Consider the following 21,232-nt stretch of genomic DNA (forward strand, 5'->3'; position numbering starts at 1 on the left):
CTCCATCTCTTTCTTTGATGGCTGTGAAGCTGGCATGGCTGTATCTGACCCCACGGTGCAGGGTGCTTGGTTGCAGACCCCGAAGGTGCATGTGGTTCCCCTTGTCCCTACATCCAAAGCATGTCCTGCTGGCTTCCTTCCTGGAGAAATGTTCTGCCCCAAGTGATGCCAGAGTACCATTCCAGAACATGGGGAACCCGCAGCCTATTCTAAGGATGATGCCTTGCCCACCTGAAGGCAATTTCTAGGCTAGATAAATTGTATTTGTTACTGAAGGGTGTAGGGAACAGCAGGGTTAGCATGTGGTTAGCTGAGCATCACTTGGGGTTTGGGTGTGCTACTGCCAGAGCATCTCTTCCCATCCAGGCATTTTCAAAGTGTTGGTTAAAATTCAGTGTTTGTGGGGTTGGTGCAGGCAGTAGGGTGAGGTTAGAGCAATGTAGGGTGGAAAAGGGAAAGGAGGCAGTGCGGAAATGTCTGGCCTCACGTCTGAGCTTGGGGGTGTTGGAGAGAGAGAGAAACAGCAATGGAAAATGTGAATGTCCACTGGGCACGTCCATGGAGAGATGGGATCTGGGCAGAGGGGGGTAATGCCCAAGGGAGGAGGAGGGGGGATTGGTGATCTCAAAATGTAGGGGGAGAGGAAGAATCAGGAGATGGTCTGGGTCTTGTGGGCGACCAAACATTGAGGCCAATACAGCAAATATTCCAGCTGGGGGCTGCAGTGCATCTCCTGCTGGCTGGGGGCCAGGCTGGGTTGGAGCCCACCCTCTGTCCTCCCAGGGGAAGAAGCCAGAGCTGGATTTTGCTATGACTCTTTCAGCAAAGGCCTTGCTATTATAAGGACAGGGTGACCCAGAGACACCCACAGCCTCCCATACAGCCTCAAATAATCACTCACCGCCATGAAATAAACTTGGATTCTGACCAACCTTAAAAAAAAATATATATATATATATATATATAATAAAATAATCCCCACCTGCCATAAAAAGAAGCAACCTTCCAGCCCTGCCCCTAAAGCAGCCAAAAGCCAAGCAAAGGCTGCGGGGCGGCCATCCCTGCCATTGATTTTTCGTGGAAGGAGCCCAGAAAGGGCAGTGATGGAGTGTGGGGCTGTGAGCCCCCGGGGGGGGGGAGGGAGCTGAGCCAGGAGCATCGCTGCGGTGGGGCTGTGTTTGGTGAAAGCAAACGGAAGCATTGAGGTGTGGGAGAGGAAGAAGAAGGGCCGAAGGACTCGGGCGAAGCAGCCATTAGGAAAGTGCTGATGCAGAGGTTCACTTGTGTCTACGGGCTGAGTTGGAGGAGTTGCTGTTCGCGGACAAAGGCGGTAGGAGGGAGTGGAGCTTTGTAGAAGCCTGAGCCTGTCTCGCTGGGTGTCTGCGTTTCATTCCCTGTCAAGCTGCTGGGGAAAAGCAGGGGAGCGCCGAGCTGCAGCGCTGCTCAGGATCAGATAGCGAGGAAACCAATAGCAGAGGGGGAAAAGAAATAATTAAAAAAAAAAAAAAAAATCAACAAACCACCAACCCAGCGAGCCACCCACCCCGCACGCTGGGGCTGAGGCAGGCACGTCCCTGCCAACTCCACAGCAGAGAAGTCGTCCCTCCCTGGGCAGGAGCGGAGTTGAGCCCGAAGGATATTTGATGACACTTTGGCAGCGATGGGCCCCCCAGCATCTTCCAGAGCCCATTTGAGGGTGAAGGCTTTGAGAGCGCAGAGGGAGTTTGAAGCTAAATGCACCTGAGTCTGGATCTGTTGGCTGCTGGGATTTATCTCTTTCATTATTTTTCTCCGGGGGGGAACCAAAGCGACAAAAAAACGTGATATATTTTTTTCAAACTCCCTCTTTTTTTCTTTTCTTTTCTTTTTTTTTTTTTCCTCCTCCTTTTGGAAGAAGATTTTTTTTTTTTTTTTTTTTTTGGATGTTCGCAATGGAAGGGTTGGGTCTGTGCCTGAGAAGCAGCAGCCGAACGCCAGCGCTGGGAGGACGCGGCGCGGACGTGGGGTCCCCGGCCAGCTAACTCTGCAGGACCTGCACCTCAGGGCCGGGGGGGCTGGATGCAGTGAGAGGTAAGTGCTGGCCGCAGGCTGCTGAGCTCCCGGAGCTCCGATCCCGACTCACAGATGAAAACAGCAGTCTCATAGTGAGTCAATCACTTCCACCTCTCGCAGCCTTCACGGAGGAACAATAACACGGGGAAGTTTTGCGGCAGCAGCATCACTGATCAAGTTCCCACCTTCGCCCCCAACCCTATGGATGGCCATGCCCGAAATGCTACGATGGGTTTAGTTTGGGGGAAAGAAAGTGGTGCCTGTGTCGATGCTGCGGGCCCCCCCAGTGCGGAGGGTGAGGATTTCTGCTGCCTTTTGTGGAGCACTGGTGCCACGTTCACCCCCCTGGGGGCAGCTCACCTTCTCAGCCCAAACTTTTGCACAGAGGCTTGTTGGGAGATGTCCGTGTGGGGTTGTGCCCTGTGCGTGCCCGTGTGTGATCCTCATTCCTGGGGAGCTGGGGGGGCTCAAAGCAAACTGCAAAGCGCAGAGAGAAAGCGAAGCAATCCACCGGCAGCAGCAGGATTGCATCACTGTAACAGTATCGGCACCGAGCGAGCCAGGCTGGGAAAATCGTCCAGAAAATGAGCTGTGCTGGAGTGCCTCAGTGAGCAGCACCTGCACGCCTTTCTGGGTGCATGAGGCTGTTTGTATTTTTAGAAGTCTCTCTTAATTATAGAGCAAGGGAGGGAGAAAATGGTGTGTATTTAGCAGCATTCATCCCCGGGCAGTTTTGCAGAGCACACAGTCACCAAATGGGGGTTCTTCTCCCCCCGCCCCTGCAGTTCGGAACCACCTGTTTTGCAGTGGTGCTGGCAAATGAGGCTTTGATTTTTTGCATTCCCGTTCTTAGAAAGCACAGCGGGGATTTGGTTTGCACGCGCCGTTCACCTCTGCTGTTGGGAAAGCTGTGGCACAATCCCTGAGCAGCGACTGTGGGGCAGCTGTACCTGTGGGGTTGATGCATCCCTGGGTGTTGTGCCCATGATGAGTGCTTGGCAGCATGCGGAGTGATGGGAAGTGCTTCCTGACCCCAAATCGGAATGTGGGGACCTCATTGGGGTGGCCCCGATGGGGACAGGGACCCCGTGTGCCCCGCAGGCACTGAAGGACTGGGTTGTGGCACTGCTTGCTGCAAAATCTGCACCAGCTCCTCCGAGCTCCTTCCCCTCATCCTCTGCTCTGCGCTGGAAAACTTTCTGCGTCCTTTTGTTCTGAACAGCGGGTGAGATTCCCTTTGTGCATGCACAAAGCGTCAGAGCTGCCAGAAAATAATGAAAACAAGGCTGATATAATTTTATTTATATATATATATATGTATATATATATATAAAAGAAAAATCCCTGTCTGCTCCTTTCAGGCCTGGAATAACACTGAGCATTCCCCTACACGCCCAGTAAACAGCAGCTGCTCTCCAGCGGACGCCTTAAGGGCCACTTTCCATCTCACCCCTCTGATCTCTGGCATGCTGTGACAGCCAGCGTTGTTTCTGCTGTTTTCTCCCCAAAAGGAGGCTTTCCCTATGAATGTAAGGTGGATTTTTTAGGAGCCCTGAGGTGACCCCACCGGGGCTGGATGCTGGTGGCACAGCGCGGGTGTGCTGAGCAAAAGGCAGGCACAGCCACAGCCTGGGGACAGCACGGAGGTCCCTGTCCTTCTGCAGGGGAACTTTGGAGGGACTCTGTAGGGAATGGCACCGTGAGCTTCAAAATGGTGTTTTCTCCTTGGAGGCAGACAGGATTGAGTGCCTCACCCAACCTCACCGGGGAGGAAATAGGATGGGTGAGTGGCTCTGTGTCTCTGGAAGGACGAGGGGGTTGTCACTGTGTGGAGGGGGAGGGGGGAAGGATGGGTCTGGCCCCCTCTCCACTGTGCTGGGGCACGTGGCACACAGACACCTTATGTAAGCCCCATCCTGCTCCAGCACCGCTGCTCCTGCAGGGCCTTGGGCACCTCTCTGAGCTTTAAGCCCATTTTGGGGTCCTGATGTGTGCAGGTGCCATTGCATCACCATGAAGGTAGTGTAACCCCCCCAGCATTGGTCAGAAGGATGAAGGGAAGACAGGTGCAGTCTGCTTAGGGCTTTGCTGTGTCTTCTGCTGAGTTCTTGCCTGCAGTTCTGCTGGGGTTTGCAGCCCCAGGAGGTGACATGGGGGCTTCAGTCCACTTCTGCTCTCTTCTGCCCCTCTCTGCTTGCAGCCAGCTGAGTTTGGGTTCTCCACACGTGTGATGTGAGCTGACTCTCAGGGAGAAAGGAGAAAACAGCCCTGTTTCACCTATTCCCTGTGTTGCTAACCCACTGTGAAGGAGCATCACCCAAGCATGGGGACAGCAGCTGGCAAACAACTCATTTCCCCATCCCACATCATGACCCTATCCATCTACCCTCCCCGTGGGTGAAACGCATCCCTGCACAGTGGGAGCTGTCAGCTCCACTGCAGCATCTGAGCTTGGGTGGGAGCAAGGAGAAAGGTGGCATCAGGGGCTGCAGGGTGCTGGGGTGGCCCCACAGCTCTGACTGTGTGCCTGTCACCCCATGGGGACATGCCCCGCTGTCACCGCTCCGCTTCCCAGCTCACTCCCTCGCTCCCAGCTTGCAGCTTGCAAAAGTGCCAGTGGGCGACGGATTTTTTTGCAGAGCTCTTTCAGATTCCCCCGTTGGACTTTTGAAGCATCTGGTATCACTATCTCAGCGTCATTATGAATTAATTAACATTAATTCCCCGTTCTGGTAGCTCCTATTGCCAGGAGCCTTAGCCTGAGATATTTTTTTTTCCCTCCCCCTAAATGGAAGATCTAGACTGCTCCTGGTGGAAAGTCAGGAGGAGGACACATGGCTGGGGGTCATGGGGTCTCTTGTCGCTGTCCCCATCCTTTATAACAAGTGGCACCGGGGCTGTGCCACAAGGGAAGAATTTCTTAGTTAGCTCTACAAAACCCTAATCCTGACTCCCCATACTGTGCTGGAAGCCCCAGGGATGTGGACCCCAGGGATGCCAATGCCAAGGATAGTGTGGGGGTGCTCTCTGGGGATGCTGACCCCAGGGATGTCCTCTGGGATGCAGGCTGTAGGTATGCTGTGCCCACAGTTGCTGAACCAGGGATGCTGCACTCAGGGATGGTGGGATGCAGATGTAGCTGTAACAGGTGGAAGCAGGCTGGGAGTGAGGCTGAGATCCTTTGTCCTGGCTGATGTTCATCCTGCTCCCTGAATCACCTCAACGGAGATGAAGCTCAGGAGCCTCAGCCTGGCCACCAGCTCCGTCCCCTGCTGTCACTTGTGTGCTCATGGCCAAGGGATTCAAAGGGGCTCAGTGGGATGTGGGCATAGTGCCCAGCACCTGCCCCACTCCTTACCCCACAGTGACACAACCCTCGTGCACACCCGTCCCCCTACTGCTGTCCCCTGCCACCATTGTCCATCCCATGGCAGGGCCACAGCAACCCCAAGCCCACCCGTAGCCCCTCCGCACCCTTTGCACCACAGACAAAGTTGGCAGTGGTCTCCACAAGCCCTGGCTCTGAGGTGGGCTGATGGTGGCACCCCCGGGTGGGCTGGGGGACAAACTCCTGTGTCCTACATCCCCGGAGCAGCTCGGGCTTACGTAACGGCCGTGCTGCAGTCTGCTCTGCTCAGCCGCCAGTGCCACCGGCAGAGCTGCAGCACAGCCTGCATCCCTGGATCGGTGCTTTTTGGGGAGGGAGGGGGATGCTCTGGGCCCTGAGGGTGGGCAGCAGCCATATGGGAGTGGTGGCAGGGCTGGGAGAGTGGGCAACTTCATCTTCTGACCTAGGGAGGTGAAATCCCCCCAGGTGGCAGCACCCTGAGGAAGGAGGGGACAGGGAGGGGGAGAGAGGAAAGACCCTTCCCAGTGTGAGGTGTTGGGTCAGGGAGAGTGGGCGGGGGTCTGCTGGTATCTGTGTTCACTTCTCTGCCTTCCTCAGAGATCAAATCCCCACTGTGCAGGTGGGGAAACTGAGGCAGTCTGTGAGCAGTGGGATGAGACTTCCCATAGTAAGGATGCGCAGGTACTGGCTTCTTCCTGAATGGGGACATGGGACATTGCCAGCCCCTTGCATACCTTGGGTTTGAGATGCCCTGCTGCAGGCTGAGCTCTGCTTGGGTCAGGGAGTCAGTGGCAATATTGTGCAGCATCTTTGCAGCAAGATGCAGACCTGGGTATTGCTGTACATGCCATGACCTGGGAACATGGGGACAGGAGGGTGATGGGGACAGCAGATTGGTCACAGCTCATTTCTTGCCCTCAGCTCTGTGAGCTGCCCTGGAGCCAGGAGCCATGGGTGGCCCTGATGCTCGTGGTAGTGTTCACCCAGTGTCCCCTTCTGACTCCGCTCTGGCAGAGCTTGTGGGAGATAGGAGCAGGGATTGGCTGTGGGATGTGCAGGATCCCCCAGCTCGGTTTTGAATGTGTAGGGTTGCCCAGTGCTGTGGGGATCTGGCAGGGCTCTGTCATGCCCCATTGGTGGGGCAGGAGGCCACCAGCCCTGGGTGTCACCTTTGGGGACAGCTGACAGGGAGGACAGGAGATCGACTTAGGCTGGAAAAACAAGAGTGACACCAGTGCAAAAAACATGATGTCACCCACCAGTGTTCCCTCGGGGACCACCTGTGACACCCCACAGTGACTGAGTTCATGTGGTGACTGTCCCCCATCCCTTCTGTGCATGTGTCAGTGTTTGGGCAGGATGGAGCCCAGGCGTCATCTGGAGCTGCCACTCACTGTCCCTCTCAGCTGTGTGACACAGGGACCCCGTGCCTTGAAGCAGCAGGAACAAGGGCTCCTGTGATCAAATCCCTTCTGCCTGGGCTGGGAAAATCATTGCTTTGTCCTCACTGCAAAGGCCTTTGGTTCCCTTTTAGGACGTGCCTGGAAATGAGCCACCGAAACAAATGCCAGGAAAAATAAGCCTTGGGTAGAAGCTATTCCCTTTGTGTCAGTCTTGGCCTTCCCAAACGTGGGTCCCTCATCTTTGGGGGCCCTTCTGGGACCCCCAGGTGCTCGGTGTGCTGGGCTGAGAATGCCTTCCAACTCATCGCACTCGGGGCCAACTAATCTCCATCTGACAGCGCATCATCCTTCCCTCTGCACGAAGGGCTGCAATGACAACGTACTTAAAGGGGCTGATGAATTAAGTGCGTCTTACAAATGCATCAGATATTGAAATTCCCATATAATTACAGTGCAATGGATTATGTGTGGTGCTGAAGGGGAAGCAATTCAGCGCGGCAATGGAATTACAGTTACAAAGGAGAGGCAGAGAAGCGTAATTGTGTGCAGCTCCACTCCCATGGTGGAGCAGGGCTGGCTGGGAACTGCTGCAGGAGTGATGCTGGTGCTGGCACTGAGGGCTTGTCTGCTTGGCCCTGAAGGGTTAAAGGAGGAAGGGGACTGAGCTTTGCAGTCGGACAGAATGGCATAGACCAGTGAGGTGCTGAGGGCTGTGTGTCTGCTGCCTTCCCCTATCTTGCTGCTCTCTCTGCTCTGCATGCACATACGCATGGTCCTGAGTGATATGGAAGTCAGCAGCCAGAGCCTGAGCAGTCTGAAGAAGAAAGAAACTGATCTTTCCTTCCCCTACCCCTTCCCTTTCCCTTGACACTCCTCCCATTGCCAGCCCTTTTTGGGGACTTTCCTCCCCAGTGGCCACCTCTGCATCACCAAGACCCAAAAATATGGAGGAATGAACACGTGAGCAGCTGACTTCCAACCAGTGAAATATGTGCAGTGACATTACAGGTGGCATTACAGTTGACAATCCCCTCCTGGAATGGGGTGTGCATGGATTCCAGGGGGCAAGGGACTTTGAATGTCTTGTGCCCACAACCCTGCTGTGCACTCCCTGTTATCCCAAAATCTCCTGTCCTCTGAGGGTCCCATCCTGCAGAGGGTTGGATATGATGGGCATGAGCCCTCTGCTCCCCACTCCTTGCCACTGCTGTAGCTGGAGCAAAGCTTTTGTGCAGCGAGCTGCTACTTTTTGCTGTTAATTGTATGGAGCAATGCCATCACCAGACAAATAAGCAGTGCTGTCCCAGGCTGTAATAAGGGCATGGAACAAGCAGGGCGCGGTGGCACACAGGAAGGCACGGGGATGTGTCAGGGGGTTACACGCTCCCTGCACCCACCTCGAGGCATCCACACATTGACACCCTTTGCAAACACCCACTAAAACCCCGAGGGCATCCCACAACCTGTGAGCATCCCCCTCCTCCTCCCCAAAAGCACCGTGCCCCCCTCCTCGCCGTGGGGCTGCTGCCCGCGCTCTGTCGCTAATTAATGAAAGCTGGCAATGTGCACCGTTCTCCTAGTCGTTAATTATTATTAATTAGTTGTTATGCAAATAAAGTTGAAGAGTGTAGCGCTGGAGGCGGCACAAATGAAAACAGCCCCAGCTCTGCTTTATGTAACTGCTGCTGGGTGGGCACCGTGCGGCCCCTGGGGGCACAGTGGTGGCATCGGCGGCGATGGGCGCAATGGGGAAATGAGTGATTTTTGGGGATCCCAGCAGAGGACGGAGATGGGGCACATGAGTATGAAGGGGGAAAGGTGTCAGATGAGGGGGGTGATGGAGGTGGAGGGGGCCCCTGCTGAGGGACTGCCAAGGGAACTGAGAAAAATGGGAAATTAAAGAGAGGAAAGAATTAATAAGGATCCCGGCTCGACCACAATGGCTTTGTGTCAGGAGAGCCGATACCACACGCTCTCTAATGCCTGTCCTCTGAGGCCTTCGGGAAGAAGTGGGGTTTGGGAGCTGCTCAGGAGCAATTTTGGTGAATGTGAGCACATTTCAGAGCTGTGCTTGTTCTCTGTCCCAGCTGCCAGCAGCTCCGTGCCGAGCTCTGGCCCTGGATGGGCTCCTATCATCAGCAGTGCACCCTTTATGTCCCTTCCTATTCTCTGGTGTCATTTGATTCCCAGGAATGCCTATATAAACTTCAGTTCTTTTCTTCCTCCATCCTGGGGTGCTTGTCCTGGATGTTTCCTTTGGGATATTTCAAGGCAGGGAAGGCAGAGGCTTTGCCCAAGCCACACTCAGAGCTGTGACCAACATCCCAGCAGAGATAGGGACTCGCAGATGTTCCTTGCCTGCCTTCTGTGCACTGGTGCATGCTTGTAGCACGGCCGTACGCAGAGCTGAAGGATGCTCCCAGCCTTGAGCCAGAGCTTTTTGCCCATGAGTGGGGCTGGGGATCAGACATGGCAGCGGAGCACAGCAGGAAGGAAGTGCTCGATGAGGACGCAGCCAGCAGCGTGTGCACGTCCTTACATATGTGCTATTTTCAGCGTGATGGGGAACAGGCCAAGTTCTCCAACAGATTGAGTTGGGAACTGAAATCCACCTCTCCTCCTCCCCCTGCCCAGCACCTGCTGCCTGCAGGCATGGCAAGTCCACACCGGGCACCTCGACCACTAACTCATTATTCACGCCAGGAATGCTCCCAGCACCGCTTCTGCCAAGTCCTGTGTTGCAGTGAGGCTGAGGACGGGGCATCCATCCCTGCTTCCCCATTCAGGCAGCAGCACGAGCATCCCCCAAGCACTCCAACAGGGCCACGCATCACCTCTTGTCCTTACCTTTGCACACTTATGCATGTTCCCATCTGCCCACTCTTCTCTAGCTCCTAAGCAGAAAAAATCCCTCCTTCCACCCCACCCTATAATCCCATAGTTCTCCCCAAACCTCCTTTCTGCCAACCCGTCTCTCCCCATACTGCTGTGACCCTTCCCCAGCACAGCTGTTTTTGCAGCCATGTCTTTACCCTGTTTGAAATGCAGGAAGAAGCCCGTGTGCAACACACTGCCACGGCACCCTGTAATCATTTTGTCAGCCAAACAGCACTGTTGTCAAACCCCCACAGGCAAACCGTGAGGGGACAGGTTATGGAGAGGCACCTGACACCAGCCTGTGCTTTTCTTCCCCCCTTTTTAGGGGAAGATTTTGCTTTACGAGTGGGGTGAGCATTGGGTTTTCTTCTCCTTCCCACTTCTGGATCCTTTGGTGGAGGGAAAGGGATAAGGAAAACTTGGCAGAATAGAGGCAAGTGAAGAAGATGCATCACTGTGAGCTGGCTTTACTTAACAAAATGCAATTACACAGTGGGAGCAGAGCGCAGAGACTTTGGGAATTTCCCATGGGGCCCAATGGAGTGCCAGGCTCAGCCGCCTTGTATGGCCCCAGTGTGTCCCTGCCCCCTTCTGGTTCTGTGGGGCATGAAGCATCCCCTCTCTGCCCAGTATGTGACCTCCCTCGGGTCTCTCTCCAGTGGGAGGTTCACGAGATCCTTCTGCTCTGTCCCCAAAGCACACGAAGCAGGTGGCAGAGGGGACATGGGGACGGGGTGTTTCTGGAGGGCTGCTCCATTACCTTTCCACTAATGGGGAAGGGAACACTGGGATAGGCTGTGGTGCTGGAAGGTCATCCTGCTGGCATCTTCCTTCTGTTTTAGCAATGGTTTGGGGTGCAGATAGGCAGCGCAGTGTCCAGGCATTGTATCTGTGCTCTGTGCACATCTCGTGCCTGGGCTGGCAGCTCCGGTTGGGAATCGATCAGCCATAAGGAGAAGCAGTCATAGCTTAACGAAGCGGTGATCATTAGCTAAGTCCTTGCTTTTCACAGCCTTGTTCTCTCTGTCTTTATCATCTTTTTGGGTTTGCACCCTGAGAGCAGTCCCGGGCAGGATTTGTGAAGGACGTGAGCACCGCTGTTCCCATAAAGCAGTGCTCGGACACAGAAAGACACCCAAAAGCCCACTTGTGAATCTTGTCTGCCTAATTAGTGTACCAGGAAAGACTCATCCATCCTTCCACATCCAGCTTGTCCTCAGCTGCCCACGTGAAATTCGGGCTATCAAACACCCGCAGCCACCATCGCAGCACGGCGCTCCTGGCCGGAGACAGGTCCTTAAATCATCCCCAAGCACCGGGGAAATTGCAGACAGCTCGAGAGCAGAAAATGAAAAGGCAAAATGTCGTTCCTGGAGTTTTCTCCCTGAATTATTTGCTCAGCTTTAATAATAAGTTACACATAAGCAGAGCTGGAGCGGCTCAGCTGACTTTGCTGGGGGAAAGCAGCCAAGGGGATGCTGCAGAGCAGTACCTGGTGCCTGGCTCTGCTGGAAGCCTTGGGGCCAGGGACTGAAGAGGGAACAAAAAGAAGAAATAACCCCTCTGCAGTGCATTTGGGTTGCTTAAGTGTGGCAACCTGCAATGGAGCGGATGCGGGGGCTGGAACTGGAGCTTTCCATTCATTTTTCTGGAGGTGGAGGGGAAGGTAACTGTGGGGCTGGGCTTTTCTGGTCCCATCTCTCTGGGCAGCAACTCTGGGCTGTGCTCTCTGTGCTATTCCAGGCTGGTTTGGCTAAATCCAGCTTGGTCAGGATGAATCACACCAGCACAGCCGGTGGTGACCCGCTGGCCACCATGCTTGCTGAGCCTCTGCAATTCCCCGTTTATTGACAAAAAATGATAAGTTGCTTTTCTGCCTTATTTTTTTTTTTTCCCCTCCAGGACCACAGATTGCAAATAATGACAGCCTGAAGCACAGGCTATTTCACAGCCCACTGGCACTTGGGGATGGGATCACTGCGTGTTCAGGGATGGTGACACCATGAACCAAATCTTCATCGGTGCAATCCATTATTTTAAAACTCCCCTTTCTCTTCGTTATCTCCTTAACGAAGCAGAGCTGAGGCTTTGCCATGCACCATGTGCACTGCCCAGGGGTCAGGCTCTGTGCTGCTCAGTGCTGGGCTGGATCCTGCTCACTGCTGCCATGATGGAGCCCATTGTCTGTGGTGCATCGTGCAAAGGAGCATGGAGTGCCATAGCTGGACCCATCTCCTGGATGCACTGCTTTCTGTGTGCTGCTTTCCCTCCCAGTTGTATAGCCACTGTTCCCTGCCCTCCTCTTCCCCACCCTCCCCAGGAGCCCGCTGCCTGCATTTCAGGAGCCAAATAGCTCCTTCCCAGAGCAGAAGCTGACAGCACTCTGCCCAGGGGGAAGCACAAGTGGAAAACTTCCTACAGGAGCAATTTGCAGTGGAAATAGCACTGAGTTGGGCTGACTCGGTGGCTTTCTGGGCAGCAAATGGGAGCAGACTGTGGCGATCTCCCCTGCTCGCTTCTAGCTCCTCAGTGAGGAGAGGTTGAGCCGCTGATCCTTTATCCTCAGTACTGGAGTGGGACCTGATTTGGGAATTTCTGGTGGTAGCCAAGCATCGTTTTCCACCGATTTCTCCCTTGGGAGCTCTGAGAAGTGTGCTGGTCTTTGATCCCACAAAAGACAGGGAGATGTCCGGGCACTGCGAGCGCATCAGTGCATCTGCCTGACTGCAGGACTGAGCAACCTTTCCCCCAGATTGGAAGCATGCTTTTTTTTTTTGTCGTTGTTTTTGTTTTAAAATAAAGTAAAAGCAACAACCCAAGTCAGTAGGTGCACTGCCATCTGTGCCTGCAGCATGGCACAGCGGGGGGAGCAGGCAGCCCTCGGAGCAGCGAGGTGGATGGCTCAGATGGGTGCCACGAGCCTTCCTCCTCCTTCCTCCTCCTCGGGGAGGAATGTCCTGCTTCTCCTGGGGTCTCTCTCTTTGGAAGCTTTGATCTCCTTTCCAATGGCAGCTCTCCAGCCCCAGCAGCGTGGCTTGGATATTTTCCTTCCCTCTGATCTTGATGTGAAGGAGGGTTGGGAATCTGTCCTGCAGACCTACCCGGAGTGAATGGACAGACAGATGGATGGGGACGGTGTGTTGCCAGTTAGTTTTCTTCCATGGGGTTTCAGAAAGTGATGGGCTGATGGGTTTTGTGCTTCAAGGGGGCAATTTCCCTGGCAGCATCCAAGTTGTGTCACCTCTCTGCTTGGCTCTGTGACGACAGTGTTGATTTGAATTCTTCCAACTTAAGGCTGATTTAAATGATGGTGAAGCTGGGGGGGTGGCACGTGGGAGTAGAGCACTGAGCGCTATTCTTTTTCGGTTGTCATATGCCTCCATAAAGACTTCTGCCTTGGGGATTTGCATAGATCCACGGTCCAGATTGTGCTGCAAAGCCCACCAGTGGTCGGCAGAGCTATGGCAACGGCTCCTGAGTCGTGCAAAAAGTTGAAGGGTGTTTGTGAGTCTCGTGCCGCAGCCATTTCTCTCACCTGGGGGGGCAACAAGAGCCCGCTTCCCACTTGTGACCCATAGCACTCCCTGCTCTGCAGCCCCTGGGGGAAGCAAGGTGTCCAAAAGCACTTTCTCTCTCTTTTACCTTGCCTTCATGAAATATCAGTGTTTGAGTGATAACCTCATGGAGAGGAGGCTGCAGAGCTGCCCTCCTACCAGCAAAACCACAGGAGGCAGAAGGGGGAGAGCTTGCAATCGTCCCAGCCACGAGCAAAGCTTAATTTGGCGGTTGTAATCGCTGAGGACACGCACATCTGTAGGAAAGCAGGCTCCCTTCCTCGCAGTGCTCCCAGAAGGGCTTGTTTGTTTAATTTTATCTTGCAGAGAAAATTATAGAAGGAAAAAAAAAAAAAACCAACAAAAACCACCAGAAATTCACAACCAACCACTCTGTGGTTTTGCTCAGCTGCAGCACCAAATGCTTCAGCAAAGCATGGAGAGCAGCAGGGAGTGCAGCCCTCACCCAACGCAGGTATTTGTGTTGGGGAATTGGGCGTCTGGTGCGGCAGCAGCACAGGATGTCCTCAGTGCTGGATGTCCACGGTGCTGGATGTCCCTGCTCCTGCTGGCACATGCTGCCTTCCCACATGATACTGGGTGAGAAGAGCTGCCCATGGCCATCCCCAAAGCTGCTGAAATCTGGACATCATGCTCATCACTCTGCTTAGAAGGTCCTGTGCCACCCCACTGTGAGCCAGAGTCCCATACCCAGAACACTGCATCCACAAAAAAAAGGATGTCTTCAGCCTGTGGCAGCTTTTGGGAGGATGGGGTTTACCAAGGAGCCCAGCACAGCAGCTCATCCTGATGGGTACCAGCAGTGAGCTTTGTGGTGAAGCAGGAGTGGGCCATGTCTCATGTGGGGGTGAAACACAGGCTTTTTGGATGGTTGGTGCTTTGCAGGGCAAAACCCCACCCCAGACATGGCTGGGCAGTGGTGGTGTAGCTGGGTGATGTGGGAATGCCTGCGCTCTGGTTTCAACTCATTTTCTTTGCTGTCATTAGCTGTCATTAGCTTGAATTTCCAAGGGAGCCTGTGCTTGACATCAGACGATGACATTCTTTAATTTAGCAAATGCAAAAATGGGACCTTTTCCAACCAGAGCAATTAGAAAAGTCCTGCTCCGCTCCCATCCGTGGTGCAGGATGCCGGCCAGGCATCGCCCCAGTCCCCTTCTGCAGCAGAGACCACCCACAATCATTACACCGCTGTGCCCCCCGTTCTCACCATCCCCACTCACTCTTCCAGTGAGCCAGCAAATCGCACCAGAAAGGGCTGGATGTAGGGCAGGACCTCAGATGGGGGCAAAAGGGGCTGTGCCATCCCCCGGCACTGCTGCAATCCCGTCCCAGCACGGATGCCCCTTTGCCCTGCCAAGGCCCTTCTCCACCTCCGGGTTTGCGTCTAACGGCGCGTGTCCCCCCTAAGCTGCTTAATGAGGGTTAAGAGGCTAACAGGCTTATTACCAGCAATTATTTCCATAGCCCTGCAGGTGTCCCTGAAAACAGCAGAGCCTGTAGCTGGGAGCAACCCGCAGGCATCGCCGCCAGCCTGTCGCGATGCTGAGCTTTTTTGTCCTTTTTTTTCCCACCAAAATCCAGGCTATATCTTTGGTTGGAGGGCAGAAGTGGGGGGGGTGCATCCCTACAGAAAGCTCCCCCACCCCTGTTCCTTTAGCTATGCTTTGAGAGCAGCTCTGCAGCATCCCTGTGCCGGCAGTCGCCTGGAGACGGCCGCGGTGGGTTGCCACAGCGACGGAGCAGCGCTCAGCATCCTCCCTGCTCCATTGCTGGGCCCAAGTTGGGTGAGGATCAGATACCCCAGGGAAGGGTAACCTGTCAGCAGCGGGGCTGGGGAAACTGAGGCACGGCTGGTGGTGGTGGTAGAGGTAAAGGAGGAGGTTTTGGAAGATGTCATTGGCTGTGAAGGGGCAAAAAATAGTGGCAGTGGAGCTGGTATGGGTGCATGGAGTTGCTGGGGGGGAGGGTCAGCATTGAGCAGGGGCGGCGCTGGTGCATCATCTCAGCACAAAGGTCACCCAGCTCCCAGCCAAAGTCTGGGCTCCGCATCCCACTGTCCCCAACTGGCTGCAATGCCATGAACGGCCCACTGGAGTTGGAGACCAGCAAGTGATGGCAAAGGTTGATATGCCCCCCCCGAGCTCTGGAGATGTCCTGCAGTGAAGGAGAGGAGGGTGAAGCCCTTTTGGGTGGTGGTCCTGATGCCCTCTCCAGCACTGCCACAGAGGTCCCCCTACCCCAGGGAGCCTATAATTGTAAATGACAGCAGCGGAGGGCAAGGGGAGGTTATGTAACTTTGGCATTTGGAAAATTCTTTCTGCTCCCTTATCAGTTTTATAAATACCTCCAGCTCGGTCCTGCCAGGCTGGGGGAAGGCGGTGGCATGGCCTGGTCCCTGTGCCATGCTCATCCAGCCCCTGTGCCTCAGTTTCCCTCTCCCTATGGACAGACACATCCCTGCTGCCATGCTAGCAGGGAGCTCCTTGCTGCCAGTGTGAATGCTGGGGGATTAATGCTTTTCAACCCCAGCAGCAAAGGAGGTAGACTTTCTTCCACCCCCGGGAAAAACATGAAGATGTTCTTTGGGTAATGCCCACCATTGAGCTGTGGGTTCAAAGAACCATTCTCCTGCTGCCACCACTGACATTTCCCAGCTCTGCATCCTTCAGGCTGCTCCTTCACCTCCCCACCCCTGGGCCGTGCGTGTGTCTGCAGAATGCTGGGTGTGACCATCCCCATCCTCCTCCCCCAGACCCCCTGACACAACCCACCCTGGGGGTGCTCAGCCCCAAGCATCGCCGCTGCCCCGTGGAGGTCGGGAGCCCTGTGCTCCTGGGCGTTTTGCATTTACGCCAATGCAAAGTTACCTCCCCGCGGGGTGATGGAGGGCAGCCGGGGCCACATCAATATGCTGTTGTGTAACTGCGTGGCTGCTCGCCGGGGGCATGTCCCTGCATCCCACCCACCACGATGCTACCAGGCTGGCTGCTGTCCCAGCTGCAGGGCACCCACTGCATGACATCTCCAAAAGATGGGCAAAGCCAGGACCTTGGGGGTTAGGTAGGCTGTTTTGATGTGTCGTTGCTTTTGTCCCTAAAATCTTCCCGTTTTGATTTCACTTGCTGGGGGAGCGATGCCCTGCACCTTGCAGAGCCATGTGTGCATGCATAGCAGTGCACAATCTCACCAACGTCAGACTTTGCCTTTGTTTATTGTGAGGATGGTGTTTTTTGTAGGGTTGTCTGAAAAAAAAAAAAAGTACTCTGGCTTTCTGCTTATGTGATCGTGCTTATGTGATCGTGCAGTGTGAGTGCCACCCAAATGGTGACCTGGGCTTGCGTGCTCCCAGTATGGCAGATGCTGACATTGGGCAGAGCTTTGACGTCGTGCTGCCGAGGCCACTGGGCTGGTACCCATGGGCAGGGAATGAGGGGGATTAATGCAGCTGCTGATCCCTGATGGCTCAGGGGCCGGGGAGCAGTGAGCCTCCCCAGCGTTATGCAACTCTTGCACTAAATCTTCCTCGCATCAGATAAAGATGCTCTGTGGTGCCCCAAATTCCATGCCTTGCCTGGGTATTGGGGAAAGGGGTCCTTCCTGCAGTTTGGGGGTGCCCAGCAATGGGACGTGCAAAAAGGTGGCACTGCTCAGTATTGCATCTTGCCCAGGTCTCTGGGAAGGAGAGCTCCTCTGCTGGGAGGAGCACCGTAAGGGGAACCGCCTGAGGATGCGAAGGAGACTGAGTGGGGGGAAAGATGGGAGCAGCCAAACTGTGCAAAGGCCTCTTTCGTCTTGAAGATATCAGGCAACATCCTGTGTGTTTATCAGCCCCAGCGGAAGAGGAGGGTGATTTTCCTTCCTTCTCTGAGAAAGGCTTGGAGATGTTTTTTGGGGCATGGCAATCATTAAATCACAGATTCAAAGATCCACTGTCCCACCTTGGGCCACTGATTGCCTTGCTCCAGTCTGGGGTCCGATTCCCCAGGCTTGAATTTGTTGCATCCTTCATGCTGCTCCTTCCCCTCCCGAAAACCTCTGCAATCCCTTTCAAGCTGCTCCTCTCCCGCTCCCCTAAGACTCACTGCATCCTGGGCACGTTCCCACTGAAATATCTCGGGCTTTCTACCACTGAAGTCTCCCACATCTCTTTGCTCCCTCCTGCTCACAATCGCCCCGAAGGTGAGCGTCCCCTTCGCTGCCGCCGGCTCCCCACGGCCGCAGCCGAGGTGCCAGATCCTGGACATATAGGGAAGAGCAGCAGCTGTAATCTGAGCTCGCAGCAATTAGCTGGGAGCACGGCGAAGTCCCCGCCGGCCGCCGCGTCGGGTTCAGCATCTGCGTCGTCCTCGGCCGCTCGTGCTGTCACCGTGGGGTAAGTAGGGCCTGGAGAGCCCAGCACAGTGCGTCCTTGCCCATGTCCCCATCCTCCTGGGCTCGAGGAGTGCGGTTTGTGCTCTGCTGGCAATGTGATACTGAGGGGTGTTGGAAACGCGGTCGCTTCTTGGGTGGAAATTGCAGTTTTGTCCCGGCGTGGTGAAGGAGTTGGGAAAGGAGCTGTGGGGTGACGGAGATGGGCTGTGCTTCTAAACGGGGGGTGAGGAATTGCTGGTGCTTGGCTGGAGCAGGAGTGCTTGGGTGGAGGATGCTTATGGGAAAGTGGCACTGGTTTGTGACAGTTCATAGCAAAGACTTGCTCGTGTCTCCTTTCCATTTGCTCAAGTGACTCGAGCATCCCTGATCTGTTCTTGGAACATGGAAAGGTAGAGATTTCCCACCAGGAACCTGATGCCAAGCAGCTCAAAGTTGTTCTCCCCACAGTGGCAGCAGCTGTACCCCTGTGGCTGATAGATCCATTGTGCCCAGTGGGATGGTCATGGCACCTTCCCTTGGCACCTTCCAGTGGTACTTTCCCCATGGCACTTTCTTCAGTACTCTGTATTCAGAATAAATGTTTCCTGGGCGTGGGTTCTGCCTACACTGATTTCCCTCAAGCTGGAGATGGCTCCTGGAGTGATTTGCATTGGGTGAGAACATGGGAAAATCCACCTTGGGCTTTCTCTTAATGGGATTTGAAAGAGACTTTGATGTGAGCATGAGCTGGACCCTATGGCACAGGCAGTATCACACTGTGCAGTGGCTCTTAAGATAGTTTGTGCCCACAACAGCCTGCATTGATAGAACCAGCAGTTCCTGCATGACCTCTAGATGCAGCAGAGCCCATCAACGCTGCATCCCATCTCCTTCTGCCAGTGATAGAAATCTGCTTGAAGGCAGTTATCCTTTTGAACTCATGGCTCCCTATTTTCCCATGGTGCTTTTTAGCAGCTGGGCGATCCTCCTGGACCAGGGCAGGAGGGTTAGTGCTGTCCCTCTAAACCTCTTGGCATGGGCTGGATGAGAGCACACCATCCTCCGATGGGAACTCATGTCACCATCGGGTCCCTGGGCAATGACATAACCGGGGCACAGGACAGGCAGAATTGGGGCTGGATGATTTCACCCATGCCATTATCTGCCCCCAGTCCCACTGGTTTGGGGCACAGCCTGGCTCACACAATGCCCTGGCGAGGAGCCGGGCACGTATCTCGATTTGGGGACAGCGGCACGCGCTGGGCACGCGGGACTGATGGCTGCCACGTGGTAAAGGGGAGTGGATGGGGCGGGTGTGGAGACACCCCAAGGTCACCTATCCAAAAACACCCTCTGGCTCATGGTGTCCAGAGAGGATTTTTTGGGGGGAGGATGGAGACCACTGTGTCTGGGGATTTGCACATCCCACCAGGACCCCAAGCTGCCAGCACAGGTTGGGTGGCTGCTATTGCATTTCATCTCCCAGTCACGAGTACCTAGAAAGGGGCTTGCTCCAAAAGGCACTGGGCAGAATCAGGCATCTCCATCACCTCTTGAGGGGGGTTCTAGGGGCAGCCGCAATGTGTTCTGCGTGTGGGATCAGATCCCTGAAATGGCTGAGCCCATCCTGCAGGATCAGATCCCTGTGGGACACATCATGCAGTATGCAGGGTGCTGAGTGGGGCTGGGGGCTCAGTGGGCACAAGCAGGCTGGGAAACCTCCCCTCCCCCTGACTAAATCCCTTCCCTGGCGCAGGACAGTAGGTTATGGGACTCAAGCAGAGGTTGGATTTAAGGAGATTACAACTTCTCCCCCAGGATAATCTAGAAATTCAATTAAAACTCTCTGTCTCTCTCCTGGGCTGCAGCAGGGCCACGGGGCACCCTGCGCCCTGCAGCCATGGCTGGGGAGCACTGGAGAGACCCCCCCAGGCTCAAGCCAGGTAAGGGCTGACCCTTTACACTGTGGCTTTCCTAGGGAAGATTTACCAGGGGGGAATTAATCCCAGGATGGAGTAAAGGGACTGGGGAAGGGGCTGTGGGACCTCAGGGGTTTGTGTGTGTGGGTGCAGCCATCTGGATGCATCCCTGGGGTTTTGTGTGTCCCTCAGTGCTTGTTGACCCTGCCAAAGCATTCAGCACCCCCTCCCCCCCCCACTTGCCCTCCTTCTCACCCTTCACCATACCCCTCGCTATCCGGCGCTGCGGATGTGAGCAGACAGACAAACAGCTGAAATATCCCAGGAGATGGGATTTCAGACCCAGCAGGGTGGCTGCAAGCTGGGGGTCACCACGGGTGATGTGGCATTTCCAGACCCATCCCTGCATGCTACAGCAAGGCACTTCCAGGGCCCCCCATTCTGGGTATGGGTACTGCTGGGTGCCCTGATCCCACCATGTCCTCGTGCCTCAGTTTCCCTTCTGTGTGCACCATTTAGGCTCACTGACAGCAACGTGAGGCTCTAGTGAGGTTGGTGAGAGAGGTGTTATTTCCCCACCTTGTCCCTGCTGAAACCGAGCAGATATTTCTCATTAGGAATGCGCCGTTGTGGGAGATCCGCCCGTCCTCCCAGTCAGCACGGGGGATGCAGAGGGACATTTATCTTCCGGACTTTGTCAGGGCCTGGCTCGCCTCACATCAGCTCTTAATTAATTGGAAATGCGCAAAGATAGGATGGCAGTGAGGTGAATGATTCAGGCAGAATAATTCTCTCCCCAGACTGAGACCGGGCCCTGAAGGGGAGCCCCGTGACCCCGCAGTTTTATGGAGTTGGGTTGGGTTGGGTTTCCCCATTGGGGCTCCTGCTTCACACTGACATTGCCACCCCGCTGCTGGGGCATGAAGGGCATTGCTGTGGGAGATAAGGACGTTATCTCCTGCTGCAGGGCAGGCAGCAGTGCCCGGAATGACCTCCTTGTGCCGTCCCATCCACTCATGGGCTGTCACCTCTGCTGTGCCACGGGGACCCACATGCCCTGGCTGCTCATCAGGGCAAGGTGTGATGCTAAATCGCGGCAGCTCACTCGGTTGCCTGTAGCCAACTTTTCCCGGCGCGCTCTCTGTCCGTTATTGTAACTTTTAGGCCCCTTTTAAGAAAAATAAATAAAATCAGCAGTGCTGTCGGCGGGTTGCTCCAGACGCTCGGGCTCTGCGGGAAGCGGCTCTGCGGTGGGAGCTGGGTGGCTGCAGGCGTCGGTGCTCCTAATGTCAGCTAATGAGCTGGCGTCAGCCATCGCAGTACGCAGCCCGGGGGGAGCCGGGGGCTGCCCCTCTTGCTGTTAGGGTACAGGAGTCCTGTTGGGGTTTTTTCTCTGCGGTGTGTGTTGAGGATGGGGCTCACGGGTTCTGTTAAGGTACGAGTTTCTTCCCAGGCTGGAATGCTCCGGCAGTTTCGATGCGGTTGCAGCACCAGCGTGGGTCTCGGTGTTCAAATTAAAAGCAAATTCAGCTTTCAGCAAACTCTGCGTTTCAAAACAAAACTATGCTAAATAAAGTGAGAGCTGCGAGCGAGCGCGTGCTCCGGCACAGCCCCGCTGCGCTGCTCTGTGCTGCTGTGGTTTCCCCGGGTCTCTGCTGTTGTCCCCGGGGCTGGAGCTGCTCCCGGCTGTGGGTTTGTGTCCCG

The 21,232-nt window shown here is 55.0% G+C and overlaps 1 protein-coding gene across 6 annotated transcripts in view; it reads left to right on the forward strand.

Moving 5' to 3' along the window:
- The first annotated feature begins 1,910 nt into the window (after positions 1-1,910).
- Positions 1,911-21,232, forward strand: part of LOC116237468 (ATP-sensitive inward rectifier potassium channel 12) — a 31,384-nt gene continuing 12,062 nt past the window's right edge. Inside the window, exons 1-2 of one of the 6 annotated variants that reach the window (XM_090151275.1) lie at positions 17,338-17,631; positions 19,478-19,552. The gene's annotated coding sequence lies outside the window, so the exon portion shown is untranslated. Of the gene's footprint in view, positions 2,071-15,023; positions 15,044-17,336; positions 17,632-19,047; positions 19,063-19,477; positions 19,553-21,232 lie in introns of those variants that run through there. The other 5 variants (XM_090151277.1, XM_031606651.2, XM_090151278.1 and 2 more) reach the window with 5 other exon arrangements.

Source organism: Phasianus colchicus, chromosome 16, assembly GCF_987193195.1.
Source record: "Phasianus colchicus chromosome 16, bPhaCol1.hap1.1, whole genome shotgun sequence".
In the NCBI taxonomy this organism is placed as follows: domain Eukaryota; kingdom Metazoa; phylum Chordata; class Aves; order Galliformes; family Phasianidae; genus Phasianus; species Phasianus colchicus.